Genomic DNA, 22,729 nt, shown 5'->3' with positions numbered 1-22,729 from the left:
GGAAGGTCACTGGAGAGGCTAAAGATGGAGAGTCATACATTCTAAACAATTAATACCATTAAAATATTTATTTTAATTCTGTACTTAAACTCCAAAAAAATACATATATAAAGTAGAAACAAAAAAGAGGATTCTGGGACAGCAAGGTGGCTAAGTGGATAGAGCACCAGCCCTGGATTCAGGAGGACCTGAGTTCAAATTCGGCCTCAGACACTTTACACTTACTAGCTGTGTGACCCTGGGCAAGTCACTTAACCCCAACTGCCCCACAAAAAAGAGGATTCTACATGAAAAGATAAATTTCTATTTCTTATAATTTGTTTTTCCTATTAAGAATCCAAAGTTATTCTGATTTTCTATGGTTACTTCTGATTTGAAGATGGCCAATGTGGCTATATTGTAAAAAATGAACAGAGTATCATGTCAGAAGGTTGTGCACATTTCTTATAAGTATCCCTTACCACCACCAAAGGAGGGGGAGGAGGAGAAAATGCCTGCCAGTTGAGGAAGAAAAATAATTATAAATTTAAATAATAAATTGCAACCATGTTGTGAAGGTCTCTAATTCTTCCATATGACATTCCTTAAAGTAATTGAGGGCACCCACAAATTTGCCTCTTCTTTAGGCCAAACATCCCCAGTTCCTACAGCCATTCTTTATGGGACAAGATTTTAGGTCTAATGGGAACATTCTGATCATCATATCCTTGATAGTCTCCAGTTGTCGATGTCCCTCTTAAAATGTAATTCCCAGGACCAACTCTAATGCTCTAGGTGTAGTGTGACCAAGACAGAGCCAAATGGGGTTATTGCTTCCCTCTGTCTAGACACTAATGATTCTACTAATGTAGCTGAAAATTACATTGATTTTCTTGACAGTCATATCATGTTATTAACTAAAATTAATTCAATATGAACTGTCATGTCACATGATCTACTTTTAAGCTACTTCTCTCTTTCTCTACTTGCACAGTTAATTTTTTAATCCCTTGATAGGACTTGGCATTTATCCCTATTAAATTATGACTGCTTTGATTGACTCAGAGCTCAAAGGACCATATATTAGAGCTTGAAGGGACCTCAAAAAAAGTCATATAGTCCAAAAAAAGTCATAGTCCAATCCCTACATTTTACAGAAGAAGAAACTGAGGCCCACCATTGTGTTGTTAGTTACTTTGCCCAAAATCACAGAAGTAAGAAGATGTTTTGGCATCAAATCCAGATCCTTTGAAAGAAGCTTCCACCTTAATTTCTCTTTGGTATATACTCCAGGAGTAGTCATATATACTCCTATAGTATATACCAGTATATACTACAGGAGTCAGAAGACCTGTATTTGAATCTTCAATTTACTATATTGTATCAGTGGAACCTTGGACAAGTTACATAACATGTCTGAATGGCGGGGATTCGTTTTTGATTTTTAGTTGGAAACAATGATTTCATTGGTACAGGAAACTTCTAACAAGAAAAATTATTTTACTAAAAGAAATCTCTCTGAGGGCAGCTAGGTTATACAGTGGATAAAACATCAGCCCTGGATTCAGGAGGACCTGAGTTCAAATTTGACCTCAGACACTTGACACTTACTGACCTTGGGCAATTCACTTCATACTCATTGCCCAACAAAAAAGTAAAATAAAATAAATCCCTCAATCAATATATATAAAGCATATTCTATGAGTCAGGCACTGTGCTAATCACTGGAGATATGCAGAAAGGCAATAATGTGGTTCTTGTCCTCAAAGAGCTCACAAGTAATAAGGGTGATAGCAAAGGACTATGTGCATTCTAAAAATATATAATATCAATAGTAGGTAAATGTAAAAACATTTGGGTATAAGCACCTACTCTTCAATTTACAGTTTCAGAGAGTTTCTTGGTACATTGAGAGGTTTAAGTGACTTGACTAGGGCTACATGTCCAGTAGGGCAGCTAGGTGGAACAGCTGATAAGAGTGCTGGATCTCAGATCAGGAAGATTCATCTTCCTGAGTTCAAATCTGGCCTCAGACACTTCCTGTGTAATCCTGAGCAAGTTACTTAAGCCTGCTTGCCTCAATTTCCTTATGTGTAAAATAAGCTAGAGAAGAAAATGGCAAATCACCCCAGTACCTTTGCCAAGAAAACCCCCAAAATGGGGTCATTAAGAATCAGATATAGGGGCAGCTAGGTGGCGCAGTGGATAGAGCACCAGCCCTGGAGTCAGGAGGACCTGAGTTCAAATCCAGCCTCAGACACTTAATACTTATTAGCTGTATGACCCTGGGTAAGTCACTTTAACCCCAATTGCCTCACCAAAAAAAAAAAAAAAGAATCAGACATGACTGAACAACATCTTTCCTCCCAACAAAATAAGTAAACAACAGACAAATGAATTAATAAATAAGTGAATAAACAAATAAATAAGTGAATGAATGAATAAATAAATAAATGTTACTTATGATTATTAGGGCAGCTAGGTGACACAGTGGAGAGTGTTAGGCCTGGAATCAGGAAGATTCATCTTCCTGAGTTCAAATCTAGCCTCAGACACCTATTAGTTGTATGACCCTGGGCAAGTCACTTAATCCTGTTTGCCTCATTGACCTCATCTGTCTAGTATCTTTGCCAAGAAAACAGCTGACTTGTCAAAAGCCGCACTTGAATCCAAGCCCTCCTGATTGTTGCAAGGCTAGCTCTCTCTACTCTTTGCATCCTGCCTCTAAAGCCTCAGATGCCTTATCTATAAAACAAGGCAACCATCTTAGATAATCTCCAAGTTCTTCTCAGCCCTAAATCCTTTGATCAGAGCAGTCACATGAAGGTAAATCATTTTTCACCTTTTTTGACATCCCACATTGTCAACTCCTCTTGCTTTGGTGTTTATCTCCTGAATCCTTTAAAGTGTGAGGATCTCAACATAACAGAATATTCCTCATTGTGCCCTGTTCTTTCTTTTGTAGCAATGGGTCTTTAATTACTGTAGACATATTTCAACCAAATTCCCTTTTCTTAACAGTTTCATGATGAGTGTTACTTTTAGAAGCAGCTTGTCAATGAATAGGGTAGGCACATTTTAAAGGTTTGTCCACTCTTCTCATCTCAGGATTTCAGTGCTCAATGTCCAAATTAAGCCCCAGAGTATCCCAAGTGAAATTAAGAAGGTATCTAAACAGACTCATTCTTTAAGGTCCTACCAGTGTGGGCTGAGACTGGAGTGTGTGGTCCTGAATACTCAACCTTAATTTGGAATTTCCTTGTTAGGTGGATTTAAGTCCTTAGCATTAATGCGATGCAGTTTTGTCTGTGTGGTTTGTGTGCTTTTCCTTTTTTGACATTCCACATTCACTGCAACATGAAATGTACATTTTTCACACAGATATGAATACACCAACAATTCATGCGCGTAATCCTGCCCAGCACAGTAGGAAATGATGTACATGTGCTCTTGCCAGATCTACAGAACAATGGGGGTACATTTACATGTAACATAATGCCTAGCAAAGGGGGTCTCTTACAAAGCTCCTTATAAAACACCTTCAGGATAGATGGAAAAATCCAAAAATGTATCAGAGGTAAGGGAGTAACAAAATCCTAGATCTATAAATGGTAAATCCTAAAGTCTATCTGGGGGAGGGGAGGGAGTTACAAGTCATTAATCATGAAGAACTTGGATAAGGTCAATTTTTCTTTCTCCTTTTCACTGCACAGAGGTAAAATTAAATAGGTAATCTCAATATATGAACCATAGAAAAATGTTCCCATGCTTTTGGCAATGGCAAGAAGCCATGTTACCCTAGTGTAAGGGGTAGCATTCTTTTGTGTTCTTTCTTACCCCTGGACACCCCAAATGGCACTGGGAGTATATACAGACACATAAATATTATCCAAACCCCAAAGGCAGCCCTTAATTATCAGAACGAATTGAAGTAAAGATGTATAGTGGAAAGAGTACTAAACTTGGAGTCAAGAGGGACTTTGAGTCTGAAATTTTGGTTCTGCCTCAGTTCCTTCCAATGTAAAATGGAAGGTTTGGACCAGACAACCTAGTCTAAAATAATCCCTTCCAGCTCAAAATCCCTGATCCAATATCTATGAATCCTGCTTCTGATACGAGTTCTATGACGAAATTGCGAGGCCTTTAACCTGTGAGAACCTCAGTTTCCTCATCTGTAAAAGTTAATATAATAATATTATTTCACAGGGATTATTGTGAGGATCAAGTGAGACATTGCATGTCAAGTGCTTTGCCAATGTAGAACAATACTTACCAACTTTTATTAACTGCTAAACCTCCACAGATCAAAATTCACTTCCAAAATATATGTTCAACTGAAGTCTTCCCAAAATAAAATTAGATGGCAGAATAAGAATAAGGACAAAAAATAAATTAATTGAATTTAGCATTAAATTAAGAGTCTCAGGCTCCATGTTGGATCACAATCAAGAAAAAAACAAAAACTATAGTTTTTCACAATGAAAGGTGGTATCTGTATGTGTAAAGTTCCAAATTGGGGGTGGGAGGAAATGGGAAGACACACCCTCTAAAGTATCTCCCAACTCTAAATCTCTGGGGAACATGATTGCTAATTTTCAGATACTTCAGGTTGGGTTTTTCAAGCTATAGGTGCTTTAATTTTTTTCTAGTTCCTTTTTGTATAGATTTGTCTTCAGCAAATTATTCTTTGGAGAGTGTGGGAATGAAGATGAGGTTTGTAGTTTGGGGAATGCCATTTAGAGCCACTTAAGCTTTAAAATGTCCCTTGTTATCCAGATGGTCATCTATGATGTCTGCTGTCTTCAGGGAGACTTGCCACAAAGCCCTTTATCTCTAATCACTACCTCACACATTGATCTAAACACTCCTCTGTGATGGATCAATTTACATTAGGAGATCAGTATTCTGTTATTGCTGTTCATTATATTCAGTTACAGGCCCAAATCAATTATTCCATTCTCTTTTTTGTGCAACACTGAAATCAGCTATACAGCCTAACTTTCTGCCAATTTTAGGTCAAATCCTTTGAAACATCATATGACTTCACTCACAAAGAATGATCTCACCCTTTTCCATCACCTCTTCAAAGATCTTTATGGTGTTTCCAATCACTCCACCCCTCTGGAAAGATCTCTGCTGCCTTTAACATGAAGGAATTAAAGAAAGCAAATGGAGTCTTCCTAGCTCTAGTCAGAAGCATCATTCCTAAAGGCAAAACTGCACTTTTTTTTGAGGGAGACACGAGTACAGCCCACCTCCTCATCGCTCTGTAATCCAATGATCCTGGTCTCCTGACTGTTCTTCAGACAAGACATTTCAGGGTTCAGGCATTTTCATTGCCTGTCCCTCATGCCTGGAATTCTCTCCCTCTTCATCTCCGCCTCCTGGCTTTCTTCAAGCCCCAGCTAAAATCCAGCCTAAAAAGCCTTTCCTTATTCCTCCTAAGGTTTGTACCTCCCCTCTGTTGATCATTAACAATTTATGTCATATTAAGTTTGTTTGTACATAGATACTTGCATGTTGTCTCCCACATTAGACTGTGAGTGTCCTGAGAGCAAGAACTATCTTTTGCTTTTCTTTGGATCCCCAGCCCTTAGTACAGTGCTTGGTACCTAGTAGTATGAAGTAGTTACACTACTAGTAGTTACACTAATAACTATTTAATACTAAGTACCAAGCACACTTAATGAGAAGGTACATGAAAAATATAGAGGGCCCTACATTCGGGGTAGGGGGTGGGGTTTGTTTTTGTTTTTATTTTTTTAGAGATAAAGACTAGACTTGTGGTTTCATTGGTATGGGAAATTCCCTTGTGAGGTAAATCAAGTCCCTGAAGGTCACTCATGACACTCTTGACTGCCACCAGAAATAGATTAAAATGTAATTGGGAAATAATTAATGAAACAAACAAAAATACAATAAAATATAAAAAGTCAATATGTAACCTTCAGGCATCCTTATATATTTATTCTATTTTAGTTTATACCACTCTGCCTAGAGCACTAAGGAGGTAAGTGACTGGTCCTAGGTCATACAGTTGCTATGTATCAGGAGCAGGTTTTCCTGGTCCCAAGGCTGGTTCTTCATCCTCTATATATCCTGCCTCTTTTGGGGGGATAGATTATCACTTCAGAGTTACCCAAGGTCTTAGGCATTTTGTAACAGTGTCTGCAGTCCCTTGCCGTGTTAATCTTGGGTCATTAAGGAAAAAAAATATCAGTTGTTTCGGATGAGGAGAATCTCAGTTGTTTCTTATAAGGGGATTCAGACTTTTACTCTTTAATCTCTCTTGTTGCCCAAAGAAAAAGATAACAGAATCAGGGAAACAAAAAAACTATAAATGCTCCCCCAACCCCCCACCCATGCCTGTTCCCTAATAAACTCTCATAAGAAGCCACCAATTATTATACATGACTTTAAGAATTATCTTCATTTTAGCCATCTGGTTTACTCTAAATCAAGTGTGTGTACACATGGGCTGCAAGAATAAGACAGAAGAGTGTATTGTTGTTATCTTGATCTATTTCAACATGTGAAAATAATTGCTTTTAGTGTTTGTAATACATACAGAACACACACAATACAACTTTAGGGCAAATTTTTTGTCTAAGATTTATATGGAAGAGTTTTGACTCTAACATTCTGTTCTCCTTACGTGAATAGAACTGACTAGACATTCTGAGCCATTATAGGAAATAATATTTTTTTTCCCTAAGCTCAAAAATATAAATGATAAAATAACATGAGCGGAAGGATTAGATCAAATTCTATTGCATGTATAGCACTGATGATGTAGTTTGGACTAAAAAAAGAGGGGAGGGAGTCATTACAGGGGTGCTCCTCTTCAGGAAAACTTGATAAGTCAATATATAAATTTAGACTTAACCAGAAACTAGGAATTATTTGCATAAACAAAGGATTTTAAAGGACTTTAAAAAAAATTCTCTTACCCCAAGGGCCCTTTAAATATGGAATTCCCTTTGTTCAAGAGACTCAAGTTTTTAAGCTTTATAATTTTAAACCTTAAAATTTTCCATTTAAACCCAAATTGACCAGCCAATCACATTTCTTTTGAGTTCAGAATCCCTGCTAAGAGGCTTTGTGGTACAGTCCAGGATCTGGAATCAGAGGACCTGGATTCAAATCAAAACTCTATCAATACTACCTATTAGACCTCAGTTTCCTCATTTGTTAAATAAAGAGTTTGGACTCAAATTACTTCTAAAATCCCTTCTAGCTCTTAATTTGTGTTCCTACCTACCTTCAGGACCCTGGACAAGTAATTTAACCTCTATGGGTCTGTTTCCTCATTGCATGCAAGAAAGGTTATGATCTCCAAGGGTCCCTTCTAACTCTCAATCCTATGATGTTTCATAAACAAGACACATATATATATGCTATTTGAATCTCAGGTTATGGTTAAAAACCTATATTTACTCTCACATTCATATATGCAAAGATAGGAGATACCTTTTAAAAACTGCTTAGTTTTTAACTTAGTTTTAAGTCTATGAAATTGCTATTACTTTAAGATACTCATAGTGGAAAGAAACATTAGTTGATTATTGGAACACTGACATAAAAAGGCAAAGCTAAAATAGGTGGTGTTGGTTCAGCAATTGACTTGATTATTTAGAATATTAGAAACTAGAGAATATGATAGGTTATTGCCATAGCTTCAGATCTCACCTCTTTTAGCAGCTGACTTTAAAGCAGTGCTTTCCAAAATGGGGGCCACTACTTGAGCCCAAATGGTGAATGATGAACCAGAGGATGGGAGCATGGGTCATATCCTATCCTTCTCCCCTTATCAATTATACAACTCTATACCAACCTTTTCAACACTCTTCTCAGTCCCAAAATTGACTTTCTGCGGCTGCATCAGGCTACAGTCATATGCCCTGCCAGTCAAAACCTAAACCCAGACACTTGTAACAACTACAATTTCACCATTAACAGCTCTCAGTATTCCTAAATGTTATCTCTCTGGATCACCACAGTGGTAGTAGGCTCTGCATTCCAGAATGGAGATCCAGGACCAGAGGTAACCAGTCAACAGTGATTTCTATAGGCTTTCTCTACAAACAAAGTTTCCCAGTCATTCACTCTACCTCACTGTCATCCCTCCCCCAACACACATACACACACACACACACACACACACCATTTTTGGAGAAGAAAAAGTGAGTAGCCCAGTATGAGAAAGCATGGAGTGACTGGGATTACTCTGATTTTCACAACAAAGCCACCCTGCTTCTGAATTTCCTTATTCCCACAGTGAGCACTATCATCCCTCCAATCTCCTAGGTTCTAAAATTCCTCCCTATCCTTATTCCTCATTCAATTGAAACTGATTCTTTTTAACTGCCAGTAAGCCCCCAATGGCTAAAACCAATGGGCTTTTCTCAGTCTTTACTTGACCTGTAGCATTTGACGTTGGTGACCTCCCTCTCCTTCAAGGTACTCTCTCCTCTCCAAGTTGTAATGATGTTGCTCTCACTTGGTTCCCCTAGCAGTGACTATCAGCATGCCTGCTCCCTCTCAGGCTCCTTTGTTGGATTATCATCCATAGGATATGTCCTAAATGTTGGCAAACCCCAAGGTTCTCACCTGGACTCTCATCTTTTCTTTGTATACTCTTGCACCTGGTGACTTTACTAGCTCCCTTGAGTTGTTATTACTTCTATGTAGATTATTGATCTATATATCCTGCCTACTAATAGACTTTCTCATAGGTATATAGGGGCACATTACTGAATTTTAAAATCATAATCTTCAAATCTTCTGTCTTCATAATATTCAATCTGAGAGTTGGCTTCAGGGGTTCAATTCATACCCCTGACACATCCTGGCCTGGTCATTAGGGGAAGGCTAACTGAATCCCAAACTACATGATCCACAGAGTTAGAAAGTGTTAACCTTTTGCAGTAGCTTTCCTTACAATTTTCTGGGCTTGTCCACTAATAGTTTTACTGTTTTTAACCTCTGCCCAGTCAGAACATGGGACAGATGGAGATGAAATTCTTAAGAAATTAAGCAAATAGGGGCAGCTAGGTGGCACAGTAGATAAAGCACTGGCCCTGGATTCAGGAAGACCTGAGTTCAAATCTAGCCTCAGACACTTGACACGTACTAGCTGTGTGACCCTGGAAAAGTCACTTCACCCTCATTGCCCAAAGAAAGGAAAGAAGGAAGAGAAATTAAGCAAATCAAAAATTAAAAGAAAAGAAGGTATTAATTAAGGAGAGAATTGAGAAATTGACCTTTGTTTTTCTTTTAAGTTTAATAAAAAGAAAGGGGGAGGACTGGGTGGAACTTTTAACAGGAAAATCCATTCAGCTAATTGGTTATTGGATCAAATGAGTGATGATATCTACCAGAGTTCCACCAGGTTGAGGAGGCTCTAATCTGGTCAATTAACCTTTGACACCTGAAGCTTAGTTCAAGAGGGCAATTCAAAGTAAGGCTATTTTTCTCTTTCCTCTTCTGCTCTCTATATTGCATTTCTCTCTTACAAAGGTGTTTATATCAGCTCTCTCAGAGACATTGTAGTAAAATCTAGAAAGAAGCTTGAATTCCCCCACATCTACAAAGTATGATGGCAGGTAGGAGCAATTTGCCTTCAAAGGGCTGTTGTTTAGACATCAGTTTACCCCTTGGTAAATGGAGTTGAATAATGTATCCCTACTACTCTGTAGTAAATGAATATTGAAGATCTTTGGATAAAGAGAGTTATGAATATGCAGGAGCACTGCAGACTGCAAATCAAGAATTCATGACTTAGTAAAAGCTCAATATGTTGATAAGGCTTGAATTTCTGCAAATGCTGCAATGTTTAGCTATTCTTTGAAATATATAGTCGTCTGTGTTTGAGGTGTAGCCAAAGAGGCTTTATGCAAAGGAGTAACACATTGGAAAGTATGTACAGTAAGAGCTGTACATCTGGCATGTTGGGAATGAACAGAGGCACCAGATAGGCCAATGTTCTGGCTAAAAGGTGACTCATTGTTCCAGGTATCTGTCCCCGCTGAGACCTAAGAGCAGATGAGAAAAGGGGGTGATTTTATACCATTGTTTGTAAATTTCCTTTGAAAGAGCCCTAAAAAGAATACCAATAGTAAGTGTTAATGGCATAACCCCAGCACTATTAACAATAATGTCACCATGCCTTTGCACATCCTGTCTCCCTTGTCTGGAATGCTTTCCCTCCTTTAAGAATCCCTAGCTTCTGTTGAAATACGGCTTAAATTTCTCCTTCCCTACACCAAACTTTTCTCAGTCCTTCCAGTTTTACTCTCTTCCTTACTGAGGTTATTTGCATATATTCTGTATTATTTACCTGGATATATGTTGTGTCCCTTAGTAGACTGTGATTTTTCTGGTCTTTCTATCCTTAGTGTCTACCACGGTGCTGTGCACGAAGGAGGTTTGAAACCAGTTTAAGAGTAAAACTAATTTATATATATATATATAATCAGTCTAAGGGACACAACAAAACTAATTGCAGATTTTTAGCAAAAAATAAATTCTCTACCAAGATAGTTTTTCCTCTGTATTGGGTCCAAAGAGTGATATCATCCGTATCTCCTAATACCCCACACTAAGTCTAACATCAAGGCCTTGGCCTCAAGGACCATTTTTATCACTTGGACAATAGTCACAATGTACTTGGGTCATTTTTACACCCATGTTGTCCTGTCTACAGACAAGAGGCAGTGAGGCTCCTTTCTTAAAAGAATCCAATTATAAAGGAAAGCAAACCAAACAAAAATCAATTTCCAAAAATAAAAAGACAGCCAAAATCCTGGCAAAGAAATAGTGAAGCCATAAGTAGAGTACTGGATCAAAAGACAAGGACTGATTGAGGTCAGCAATATCAGACAATGAGCTTTACTCATCTGGCTGTGTCTTGTTACTACTCTTGTGTGTTGGAGGACACTCCATACCTCCCTCTTTCCAGTTAGTGAGCCAAAATTGCTTCTTCTGCAGACAGCAGCTATTCAGCTTTACCCAACTAGGTAGCAATAATAGGAACAGAGTATTTGTAAGAATGCAAATATAATGAATGAAGTATTTGAACCTGTGCAAATGTATTCATTCATGCTTAAGAATATATATATTATAAAAAGCTATCCAACTTCTCCAAATGGTAGGTCATTGAATATATGTAAAAACAATACTTTGTCATAAGGAAAAAAATTTCCTGACAAGGGAAGGTTATATGACTTCCTGGGGAATAACATGTATTTTTATAGTTCTTCCCCACCTAGGGAGATTCACTTTACATTTTTTTGCCTCTTCATTTCTCAATTTATAACATAAGGGAAATAGTTCAACATAATTAGTGGCTACTTCATTCAGGAAGACAAACATAGCATATACCCCACAAGTAACTGGAACAGTACCCTTAATGTCCTTACCTCTTCCATCTCAAGCAGAATTATAGTTCATTGTGGCTTCCTCTAGAAACCACCAGGGCAAACTCTAAGCCAGACACACCTATTGGATGCTAAACTCTTGGTTGAGGAGGAGCTTCTGGGAATGTTGCCTCTAAACCATCCTGGCCACTTCCCTCCCAATCACTGCTAACCTCTATTAAGCTGCTCACTGTTAAGTAATTAGTGATAATTTGTACCAACTAGGTGTTAAAGCCAAGCTCCTTTAGCAAACACAGAAACCTTTGCAAGGCTTTAAGAGATATTTGTTGATTTGAAATGAATACTTCCATGAATCTATGATCTCATCAATGGAATTATTTCTTCTAACAGTAAAAATTACACCCTATCCAAACCTTATTCTATACCATGCTCTTGAACAAATTCTCCATGGTCAACCTATCCATTGTACTGGCTGCTTCCTTTTGGTCTTTTCGTATTTCATAGGTAACAATGCAGTCCTTCTATCAGTCACATGTTATCCCTTGCTCTCTCTACATGAGTGGTCCATCTCCTTCTCTAATCATATATTTACTGAATGTCACTTATGCTGTTTCTCAAATACAGGTTATCATTGGAAATGTACTGCATACTCCTTCTGCATGCCATGAATATGTTCACTGACCTCACCCTCACCTACATCTTTCATTCTTTGGAAAGTTACATGTTTCAATATTCACTACCATCCAGCATCACCAAATGAATCTTGGTATTTCAAAGGTGGATCTTTGTTATATAGATAGGCACATACAGAGATAAAGCATTTCTTTATAAAGGACTTGCTATGAGGTAGCCACTGTGCTAATAAGCACTGGAGATACTAATAAAAGCAAAAAAAAAAAAAAAAGGCAATCCCTGCCTTCAAGAAGCTTACATCCATCCTAATGAAGGGAAGAAGATGCATAAAAGGGGTCTGGAAAGGACCAGAGGAGGGAGGTAAGGGTATTCATGTCATATTGCCATAGGCAGCTAGGTGGCACAGCATAAAGAGTCAGGAAAACCTGAACTGAAAGCCTGCCTGAGACACTCCCCAGTTGTGTGATGCTGGACAAGTCATTTAGCCTTCTTTTTTCTCAGATTCTTCATCTGTAAAATGGAAATAATTAATAGTACCTCCCTTGTGGGTTGTTGTGAATAATCAATACATTTTCTAAACAATATAATAAAGTATCCACAATTCACAAACTGTCCAATTCCTGGAATCTTGCATATGAAAGGACTCTTTTTTACAAATGCCAGTAAAAAATTTTATTTTGTTTTGTTTTGTTTTTAATGTTAGTATTACTCTATTACTATACAAATGCATTGTCATAAAAACCAGTTAATAAAAAACCTGGAGGCTCTTGGCTTATTCAGAGGAATAAGCCTATGCTAATACAAAATCAGATAGCCACCCAGTAAGAATCTTTTATATCTATATGTTACTCTATTATTTCTTTCTTTCTTTTTTTTTTTAGTGAGGCAATTGGGGTTAAGTGACTTGCCCAGGGTCACACAGCTAGTAAGTGTTAAGTGTCTGAGGCTGGATTTGAACTCAGGTACTCCTGACTACAGGACTGGTGCTCTATCCACCTCACCACCTAGCTGCCCCTCTAGTATTTCTTAATACAGGAGGCAGCTAGGTGACTTAGTGGCTAGAGTTCGGTTGTGTCCACAGGAAGAAGCATTCAAATATTGCCTCAGGCACTCAGTGACTGTGTGACCCTGGGAAAGTAATTTAACCCCTTTTTGCTTTAATCCACTGGAGAAGGAAATGGCAAAACACTCCAGTATCTCTGCCAAGAAAACCTCATACAGAATCACACAGAGTTGGACATGACTAAGCAACAACAATTTCTTAGTACTTTTTACACATAATTTCAGTGAACTAATTAATGGTAGGAGGTGGACTTTAAAAAAAGAAAAAAGAATCAGGGGCATGAGGTTTTATTTAATTTATAGAAAAGTCTGATAAATTGGTGAACTGTTTAATCTGGTCAGATTTCTTGTAATCTCAGAATTGGAAAACACCTTAGACATCACAGAATGGGAATACTAAAGACACAGGGGAGGTGACTTATTTAAGGTCACACAAAGGGAATAAATAGCAGAGCTAGGGTTTAAGTAAAGGTCCCCTTTCCACTACACCAAGTTACTTCTCAGTTCAGGTGGTAGTGGTCTAAGGGAAAGACACTGACTAGAAGCAAAGGACCTAGCTCTGCTATTTATTATCTGTGTGATCTTGGACAAGTCATTTAACCCAGATAGTTCTCAGGTTCCTCAACTTTAAAATAAGAGAGTTGAAGTAAATGCCCTCAAGGTCTCTTCCAGCTCTATATCTGTGAGCTTGCCCCTGTTCAGGGTAGGAACTAAACTCTGAAACATCTCTGGTATGTCTAAAACCAACAAATTCTTTCCCACAAAACTTGGCCTTCTTCCTAACTTGCTTATTTTTGTTAATGGAACCACTAACCATACTCCCAAATCACCCATGCTCAAAACAAAGAAAATCCTCTTTAACTCTTCCCTCTCCTACCTAATCAATTACTAAGTCCAATGGGTCCAATATACATAATATCTCTTAGAGCCATGCCTTCCTTTATATTCCCACTGACATTGCCTTCATTAATTTCCACAGTGCTGGCCCTCATTAATTGATCAATTTATTAACCAGTGGCAGTCACTGGACCAAGTGCTAAGGCTACAAAAAAGGCAAAAAAATAGGCCCTTCCTTCCCAGAGATCACATTTTAATGAGGAAAGACAATGTGTAATTATTTAAGTTCATATAATATAGAGTTAGAGTAGATAGAAGGTAACATCAGAGGGGAGAACATCTGGATGATTATAATATTCTTAAACTAACTGTTCCACTTTTAACCTTTCTTCATTCCAATATATACTTCATTCACTATGGTTGGAGGAATCTTATTCCTAATTCACATCCCTGATCACATTGTTCTTCTATTAAAACCTTCCATGGCTCCCAGAAGTCTATAGAATATAATCCAAACTACTTGGCCTGATATTCAGAGTTCTACAATCTAGTTCCAGCCTACTCTTCTAGATTTATTTCAGATGATTCCTCTTCACATACTCTTCACTGAACTCATTTTGCCCTATCTGATTTCCATATTTGCTCACACTCTTCCTTGTGCCTGGAAAGCTCTATCCCACCCCACAGCCCAACCCCCATCTTTCAAGGACTAGGTCTGGTTCCAATTTACTTTATGAATGGAGTCTTTCATGGCCTTCATAACCAGAGGTAATCTCTCCCTCCTCAGATCTCTCATTCAACAAACATTTAGTTAGTCCTTGTTGTATGCAGAATACTCTGGTAGGCACTTGAAGACAATACATAGTCTAAAGAAAATATTGCTTTTTGCTTCAAGGGACCTTAATTTAGTAGAATTTAGAAAATTATTTTGAAAAATGGTCATTTTAACTAGAAACAAAGGATTAGGATCTGGAGCCCAGGGCACTGTTTCCCAAATTCTAGGTTTTAGAGTGAGCTTTCAATTTAGGGGGGGGGGGAACAAATTAGAATTATTTAAGTTTTGTTTTATTATTTTTTCGCCATACAGTTGAACTTTTTTGTGCTTTTGATGTTTGTAGTAGAAAATTTGTATTAAAATTAGTTGGTTAGGTGTTTAACTTTGCTACTGAATTTAAGTTCCTACCATAATGCTTTAGACAAAACAGGCACTCAACAAATTTCTTTTTTCTTTAATTGAATTGAAATGAATCCTTTATTCACTTTTTTCCTGTGATATATATGTAAGTATACATATGTTATTGTGTAGAATTTTGAAGTTTTTTTTTTCATTTTGAAGAAGTCATCTAGTCTATCCCCCTCATTTTAATGATGAACAAACTGATCCCCAAGTGATGAAGTGATTTGCCCATGGCATAATACTACTTGAGAGGCTGCATACTACTTCATCTTCTCTGAGTATATCACAGAATCAGTACCATGGAAGCAACCATTAGAAACTGTTTGCTCTTGTCCTCTGCTTCTTGATAGGACTGAGTGAATCACTTCATACTATTATAGAAACCTTCAGGCTATTAAAAATGTTCATTATATTAAAAGTGCACCAGCCTTATATTTCTCAATTGATCCAACTTGTATAGATAACTAGAAATTTTCCCCAACTTTATTTTGGGGTTCTCCCCTTCCTACTCCAACCTTATTGCTCTTCAATCCTCTACAGCAGTTTTTTTCATTAAACTGCTTATTTTGAATTATTATTTATAGTAAGACAAAAATATCAACATGAGAGAAATAAAATGGAAATCATCATCTTTTTCATTATTAACTAGTATGTGTTTTCCACCTAAAACTGCTGAGAAGAATACAGAGAAAAAAGGAGCGAGAAAGAGAGACAGAGACAGAGACAGAGAGAATGGGGGCAATGGGCAGAGTTAATGACAAGGTAAGAGAATTGAAATGTGAAGTTCATATAAATAAAATTCATGGAGAGTTCTCAGGCATCATAGTTCAATGAGAATATTCAGTGTTGTCACCTAGATTCAGTAATTATCCTATAGCTAACCCCCTCCCCCATATACACATTGCATTAAAATAGCAGTTTTAATAACAAACAATATGCAGAGTTCATGAAAACTCTATGATATATGACAACTGATTTAAATAGAATCTTGTTAAATGAATTAACTTACCAGTGGGAAAAATTCTCAACTATATATTGGTCCCTCATGATTGATTCCCTACAGGTAGTGCTAAGGCTACCAAATTCAGTTTATAGCCTTCTATTTCAGTTCACAACACAGTATGTTAAAGGTGTTATAATACCATTGAGAAATTATTTTGTGTTCATTTGTCAATTGGGCATGATCAAAGTTGTTCATCTTTTCTAGTCATATAGTTCTAATCTTTGGGATGCAATTTGCTAAGTGAACAACCTGCGTTAATCCAGCAACTTGATTAAGATGTCTAGCATAGTTCTTCAAAGCACAGGGAAACCTTTTTAATTGGGCATCTCTAACATAGACTCCTAACACTTAGTAGAGTGTCTGTCACAAAGTAGGCACTTAATAAATGCTTGTTTACTTGACTCGATTCTACTACCAGGAAATATTGTTCTTGAGTACGTAACGATTGGAATGATGCCATTTGCTGGAGACTTACTGTAGAAGAGCTCCGCCCATGAGGTGAAGGTCTTTGAGGGCAAGACCATGCGTCTTTTCTTTGGTGTCAGGAAGTGACGTTTGCTTGTGGGAGGAAGAAGGGGGAGCCTGGAGCTCTGACTCTGGGCTCTTTCCTGAGGATGCTGGTGGAGAAAGGAGCTAGAAATGCGCTCTCATTTTAATAGATAGGAATCTAGGTCTTTCTCTCTCTCTTTACCAAATTCTTATTCTCCTTAATAAATGCTTAAAAGTCTAACTCTTGTTAAAGCTTATCATTTATTGGTGACCACTCATTAGATATTTTAGACAGACTAGCTAGAATTTTACCCTTAACAAGTAGCCTTGGTGATTCATGGACAACCTTTGAGAAGGATACTTGAATGGATTATTTTATTGTAAACACCTCAAGGGCAGAGACCATGCCTTATTTCATCTTTGTAAGCCTCAGGTCTCAGTACCTGACATATTTTAGAACCTTAATAAATGTTGGTTAATTGTTGAATGGGCTATATTATTAATCTGTAGTTTTGAAAATGAGGCTACTATATGTAATTGTGATGCCTGGATATATACATAGCTGAGAGAGAGAGAGAGAGAGAGAGAGAGAGAGAGAGAGAGAGAGAGAGAGAGAGAGAGAGAGAGAGATTGCTAAAATATCAAATCTAGAGAATTTAGCTGATGACCAATGTCCAATATAAAGGCTAGAGTTTAAGTCAAATAGATGGAGAATATTGACTATGCCCCCTTCATCAGATTGAAAAAGATTTTTAAAAGTATCTGGTTTTTATTAATAACAGTTTAAACATAACACATTAATATCACTCCCTCTTATCCACTACTTGAGCTATTCCTTTTAAAATTTTTTTTGGGGGGTGAGGCAATTGGGGTTAAGTGACTTGCCCAAGGTCACACACCTAGTAAGTATCAAGTGTCTGACACTTGACTCAGGTCTTCCTGACTCCAGGGCTAGTGCTCTATTCACTGTACCACCTAGCTGTCCCCTAAATTTTTTTTTAAAAAAGCAGTTCAGTAAAATTAACCAACACATCAATTGTATCTGAATGGCATATTTCATATTTCATATCCTTAGTCCCTCTACTTCTGACATAAGGGAAGGAGGGACCTTTTCTCAAACCTCTTCAGAGACCAAATTAGGTCATTATATTTGTATAGCATTCAGGTTCGATTTGTTGTGTTTATTGTTATTGTTCTTTCCATTGATAGTGCTGTAGTCATTATATTTCCCCCTCAGTTTTGTTTAATTCCAATTGTTATACTTCACTCTGCCTTAGTTCATATGTGTTCAAATGTCTCTCTGAGTTCTTCATACCTGCCATTTCTTTTTTTTTTTTTTGTATTATTTTATTGAAAGTTATCAGAGGCTGTTTACTTCTTCTTCTCCACATCCTGCTCTGCAGCCTCCTTGGCTCATTTTGCTCAGATGCCAAAGAAATGGGCATTGGCCCAGGCCATTCTAAGACTAGCAAAGGTCTTGAAATTCTTCTCTTCTTCAGTAATGACACGAGCTTTCTCTTTCTTGAAGACATTTCTGATTGGCATAACTGGTCCTGTAAGCTAAGTTGCCAATTTGAGTTCTTCAGCAGAGCTATCTCCCTTCTTTGATGCAATGGTTTCCTTGGGAAGAGGATCAGTTTGGACTTATATTCTTTCAGTCACTACACATTTGCCTGGAGAGATTCTGTAGACTTATTTCTGTGAATGAGGGTCCACAGAGATACCAATGGTCTGTGACACTTTTTTATGGATTCCAGACACCCGAAGCTCTTCCAAGCTGAATCCTCTAACAGCACATACTTTGGCGTGGTATCGAATGGTAGGGCACATCACAATGGGCCGGATAGGACCAGAGGCAGGGGAAGGAGCAATTCGACAGGCTTTTGCTTGACGGGCCTTTTATCTCCTGATCTTCCTGGCTGGCTGGTTAAACCATGTGGCGATTTGTCTTTGCCAGTCTTTGTGGAAATGAGGCCTCAGAATCATGCCATTTTGGCTGGGTGCCATGGCAGCTTAGAGCCCTCCTCATGGGCATGACAGCCTGTTATTTCTTATAGAACATTAATATTCTATTACTTACAGGTACCTCAAAATTTTTAGTCATTTCCTAACCCATGGGCATAATATACCTATGTCTATTGGTAGCCATCTCTTGGGGCAAGGAAGGATGGAGTGTAGTAGATAGGACAAGGACTTGGAATTAGTAAGACCTGAGTCCAAATCCTATCTCAGACACTAGTATCATGATGTGGCCTTGGGAAAATCATTTAACTTCTCTTGCCTAAGTTTACGTTTCTATAAAATAAGGAATTTAGTCTCAGCCTTTAAGGGCCTTTCTAGCACTAAAATCTCTGATCCTATGAACTATATCTTTCTCCATCCAACAGAAAGATAGTGCACATTAAATGGACATCAAAAATGTTAGCCCCCAGTTAGCTCTCACCCTTTCAATGACAGCCCTTATACACTATGATTCTCTAATGTGTCATAGAAAGCTGAATCTATTCTGAAGACAGCCCTTATACACAGCACATTTTGTTTTTATATTTAGTCCTCTAAGAACCCAGCATCTTGTATGAACTCTAGTTTCCACCCGTGCTCTTTCCCCTGCATATCACAGTTCTCATAGCCAGGGTCTAGTGAGGGGAATTGGAAGACCTTCAAGATGACTCAAGATACACCTTAAGAAGAAGCAAAAGGACATACACATAGGAAGCCAAGCATGATCATTTCCTTAAGGATAACCAGAGCATAGAAGAACTAAGATTCACTGTCTTCTGTAACTTCTGCATTAGTGGACCTAGCAATAAGCCAACATATAGGACATCAGGGTCTTTCTCCATTATTCATATATTCAGTCACATAACCTACCAGCTCTGATTATCTTCCTCCCTCCTCATATGCCCTGAATTCCACAAATTCTTTTTTAAGATCAGGTTCATTTTTACCCCACACTATATCCCTCAACTCCCTGACCACTACTACTAATTAAGATAGGTCAGAAGAAGACTTCATGCAAGATTTCCTTTTGGAGATGGGGGAACCTCCAAAACCTGGTGGAAGGGTCCAAGGAGAGGGGAAGGCCAGAGGACAAAAGGACTGCAGTCTTTGACTCTTTTTAGGGATTATGATGCACAAAGGAATTCAACTTATTCTGTAGTCCCAGAGGTCAGAAGCAGTAGTACATGGTAGTGATAGGGAAGCTGACTTGGACTCAATATAAGGCAAGATTTTCTAACAATCAGCACTCCCCAAGAATGCAATAGGTTCCTTTGTGAAATAGCAGCCTCCATTTCATTGTAGGTATTCAAGGACAGAGGGTCTGAAATGTTGTAGAGGAGATTCTAACAAATGGTTAAAAGTTAGACAAAGGAACTTCTAAGGTCATTTCCAACATTGAGATCCAATGCTTTTGTGATTCTACTTTTAGAGAAAGCAGATGACTATGAGATTAGTAATTCCAGTCTTAAAATTCTAATAGAGACACATTTATTCAGAGATTCATGTCCCAGGTATCGTATGTATATATGTGTGCATGTGTCTATGTATGTATGTGTGTATGCATGTGTCTATGTATGTATGTGTGTATGCTTGTGTGTATATGTGTGTTTATTCATATGTGTGTATGAATGTGTATTTATGTATATGTGTGTACATATGCACAAAATTCTTGTCTTCCTATTTTTTTCTGAAATCTTATTCTAGTATTGCATTGTGGCATGGAGGTGAGCCTTTTTTCCCAAAGGCTGGGCCAGTGGAGGAAAGTCCTACCAAGGTAGAAAGGCCTGGAATTGGAGTATCATCTGGGGAGCAGCTGAATGAATGGATAGAAGATCATCTCCAGGAGGCTGACCACATAATGAATTAGAGTCACTCACAAATTCAGCTGAGGCAGGAGGATTTATAATCTCCACTGGGAGTAACCATACCAATGAAATGAAAGATCTTTTAAGTATTGACATCCAGATGCTCTTGATTGCAGATTACATTGGGATGATCGTTGTAAGCCCCAGTACACAGCATGCTTCCTAAAAGATGATCACTCAAGGGTTCAGTCTAATAACCCAGATAGGAGAATTCAGGAGGATGAAGAATGCCTATTCAGTTATACATGCTTCTGTGTATTATATACACACATGTATGTGTATGCATGCATGTATCTCTACATATATACATACACATAAATTATTCAAACATATGCATAAGGCACCTGGGACATGAATCTCTGAATAAATGTATCTGCAATAGAATCTTAGGACTAGCATTATTAATACTATAGTCATTTGTTTTCTCAGAAAGTAGAATCTTAAAATCATACATCCTCACCCATACATACAAATCCACACACAATGGATAGTGAGACCCGGTCCTGCAGTCAAAAAGACCTGAGTTCAAATACATCCTAAGACTGTTACTAGTTGTATGACTCTGGGCAAGAAACTGAACTGCTGTCTGCCTTAATTTGCTCAACTCTCAATTGTAAAATAGACGTTATAATAGCACCTGCAGAAGTACAATGGGACAATAAGGTGGGCCCAGACTAGTACAAGAATAGAAGAGACATCTATATTGTGTTGGCATAACACTTTAAAGCTACTCTTTGAAACAAACAAAAAATTCCTCTTTTAACACCAAAGTTCTTCTGGTGATGCTATATGATTTCAAATCTAGGAATTCCCAAACCTCCAAAGAATCATGTTTGTAGAGCATCCGAAGAACAATGGAGAGACTCATAATGGGCATCACTAGGCTATGGCATAACCCTAATGATGAATTGCATAAGGAAGTAGGACAAAATATTTCTTCAGAAATGTATGTGGAGGTGGGCCAATTAGGTTTTAGAAAGCCTGAGGGATTTTAAGTGGACAATCTGTATACATCAGTGATATTTGTGGGAGGTCTTGAAGAAGGCCTTCCAACATGTTGGAGGCATCTTCAAGGGAAGGTTGGGAAGAGATTACTGTGGGTTGAAATTATTTCCCCCCTTAGAAGGAAAACCCATGCCAATGGGTTCATATATCCAGTGAAGCACTGGAGTGCTAACATATTAGCAATGTTGACTAAAGCAGTCAACAAATCCAAAACCCAGTTCACTACATATATCTCCTGATTTTTCCTCATTTCTACTACAACTTCCATTTTCTAAAATTCTCAGGTGGGAGCTGGCCCAAGCTTCTTAGCAGCAATTATGCTGCTCTGACATCTAGCCCCTGGCAGAGAAGGTCTTTGCCTCCCTATACTCAGGGTGAAATAGACAAAAACGAGGGGGTACATCTGGGAAGTAGACAGAAAAAAAATTATCTTCTTTTCCTTCAGGGCAGGTTGCTATGGCTCTCCTAGACATGAAGTGGAGAATCAAGCTATATCTACAGGCAATTCTCCCATGGTTCACTTAATCCAAGCTATTTTGTGTTAAAATGGGTATATGCTTTTTAATGGGTAATGAATAAGTTATGGTTACATCTTTAATTAATCATTACTCTGCACTACCCATTACAGTGCTAATGGAGATATATTTGTGATTATTTTTTTCAATTTTCAAGATAACTTTTTTTAATCTTTATAAAAGTCACCAAAGGAGTTACTTTAGCATAAAGCAACTTAGAGAATTTAAAGATGATTTCTTGATTCTGGAAGAGAGGCCTGTAGTCTTACAGTGCAAATGAATATATCACCCACCTTAGGGACTCCATGTTTGCTTCACTGATTAGATTTTTAAAAATTGATTCTTCAAAATGATGCCATATTGGGGCAGCTAGGTGGCACAGTGGATAGAGCACCGGCCCTGGATTCAGGAGGACCTGAGTTCAAATCCAGCCTCAGACACTTAAAAATTACTAGCTGTGTGACCCTGGGCTAGTCACTTAACCCCAATTTCCTCACAAAAACAATGATGCTATATCACAGATGCCACATTGACCTTAGAATAGGGACTAGACCTGTGATTTAATTGATACAAGCTACAATAAGATGAGGAAACTCCCTCTATCAATGTAGCGCTTCATAATTTATGATCTTAGAGCATTGTGTACCACAGCAATGAGTGGTTAAGTGACTTACCCAGGGTCATCTAGTTATCATATATCAGAGGCAGGACCTGAATCCAGGATTTCCTGGTTCTGAGGCTGGTTCTCTACCCATTATGCTAGATTACCTCTCTTTAAGGCCATG

General features: G+C 38.0%; 1 pseudogene; it reads right to left on the bottom strand.

Annotated features, from left to right (window-relative positions):
- Positions 1-17,929: 17,929 nt before the first annotated feature.
- LOC122751078 lies at positions 17,930-18,565 on the bottom strand (annotated as a pseudogene).
- Between the last annotated feature and the right edge of the window lie 4,164 nt (positions 18,566-22,729).

This window comes from Dromiciops gliroides, chromosome 3 (assembly GCF_019393635.1).
Source record: "Dromiciops gliroides isolate mDroGli1 chromosome 3, mDroGli1.pri, whole genome shotgun sequence".
In the NCBI taxonomy this organism is placed as follows: Eukaryota; Metazoa; Chordata; class Mammalia; order Microbiotheria; family Microbiotheriidae; genus Dromiciops; species Dromiciops gliroides.
Note: the sequence above shows the minus strand (reverse complement) of the source record. Positions and strands in the feature narration are given on the sequence as shown.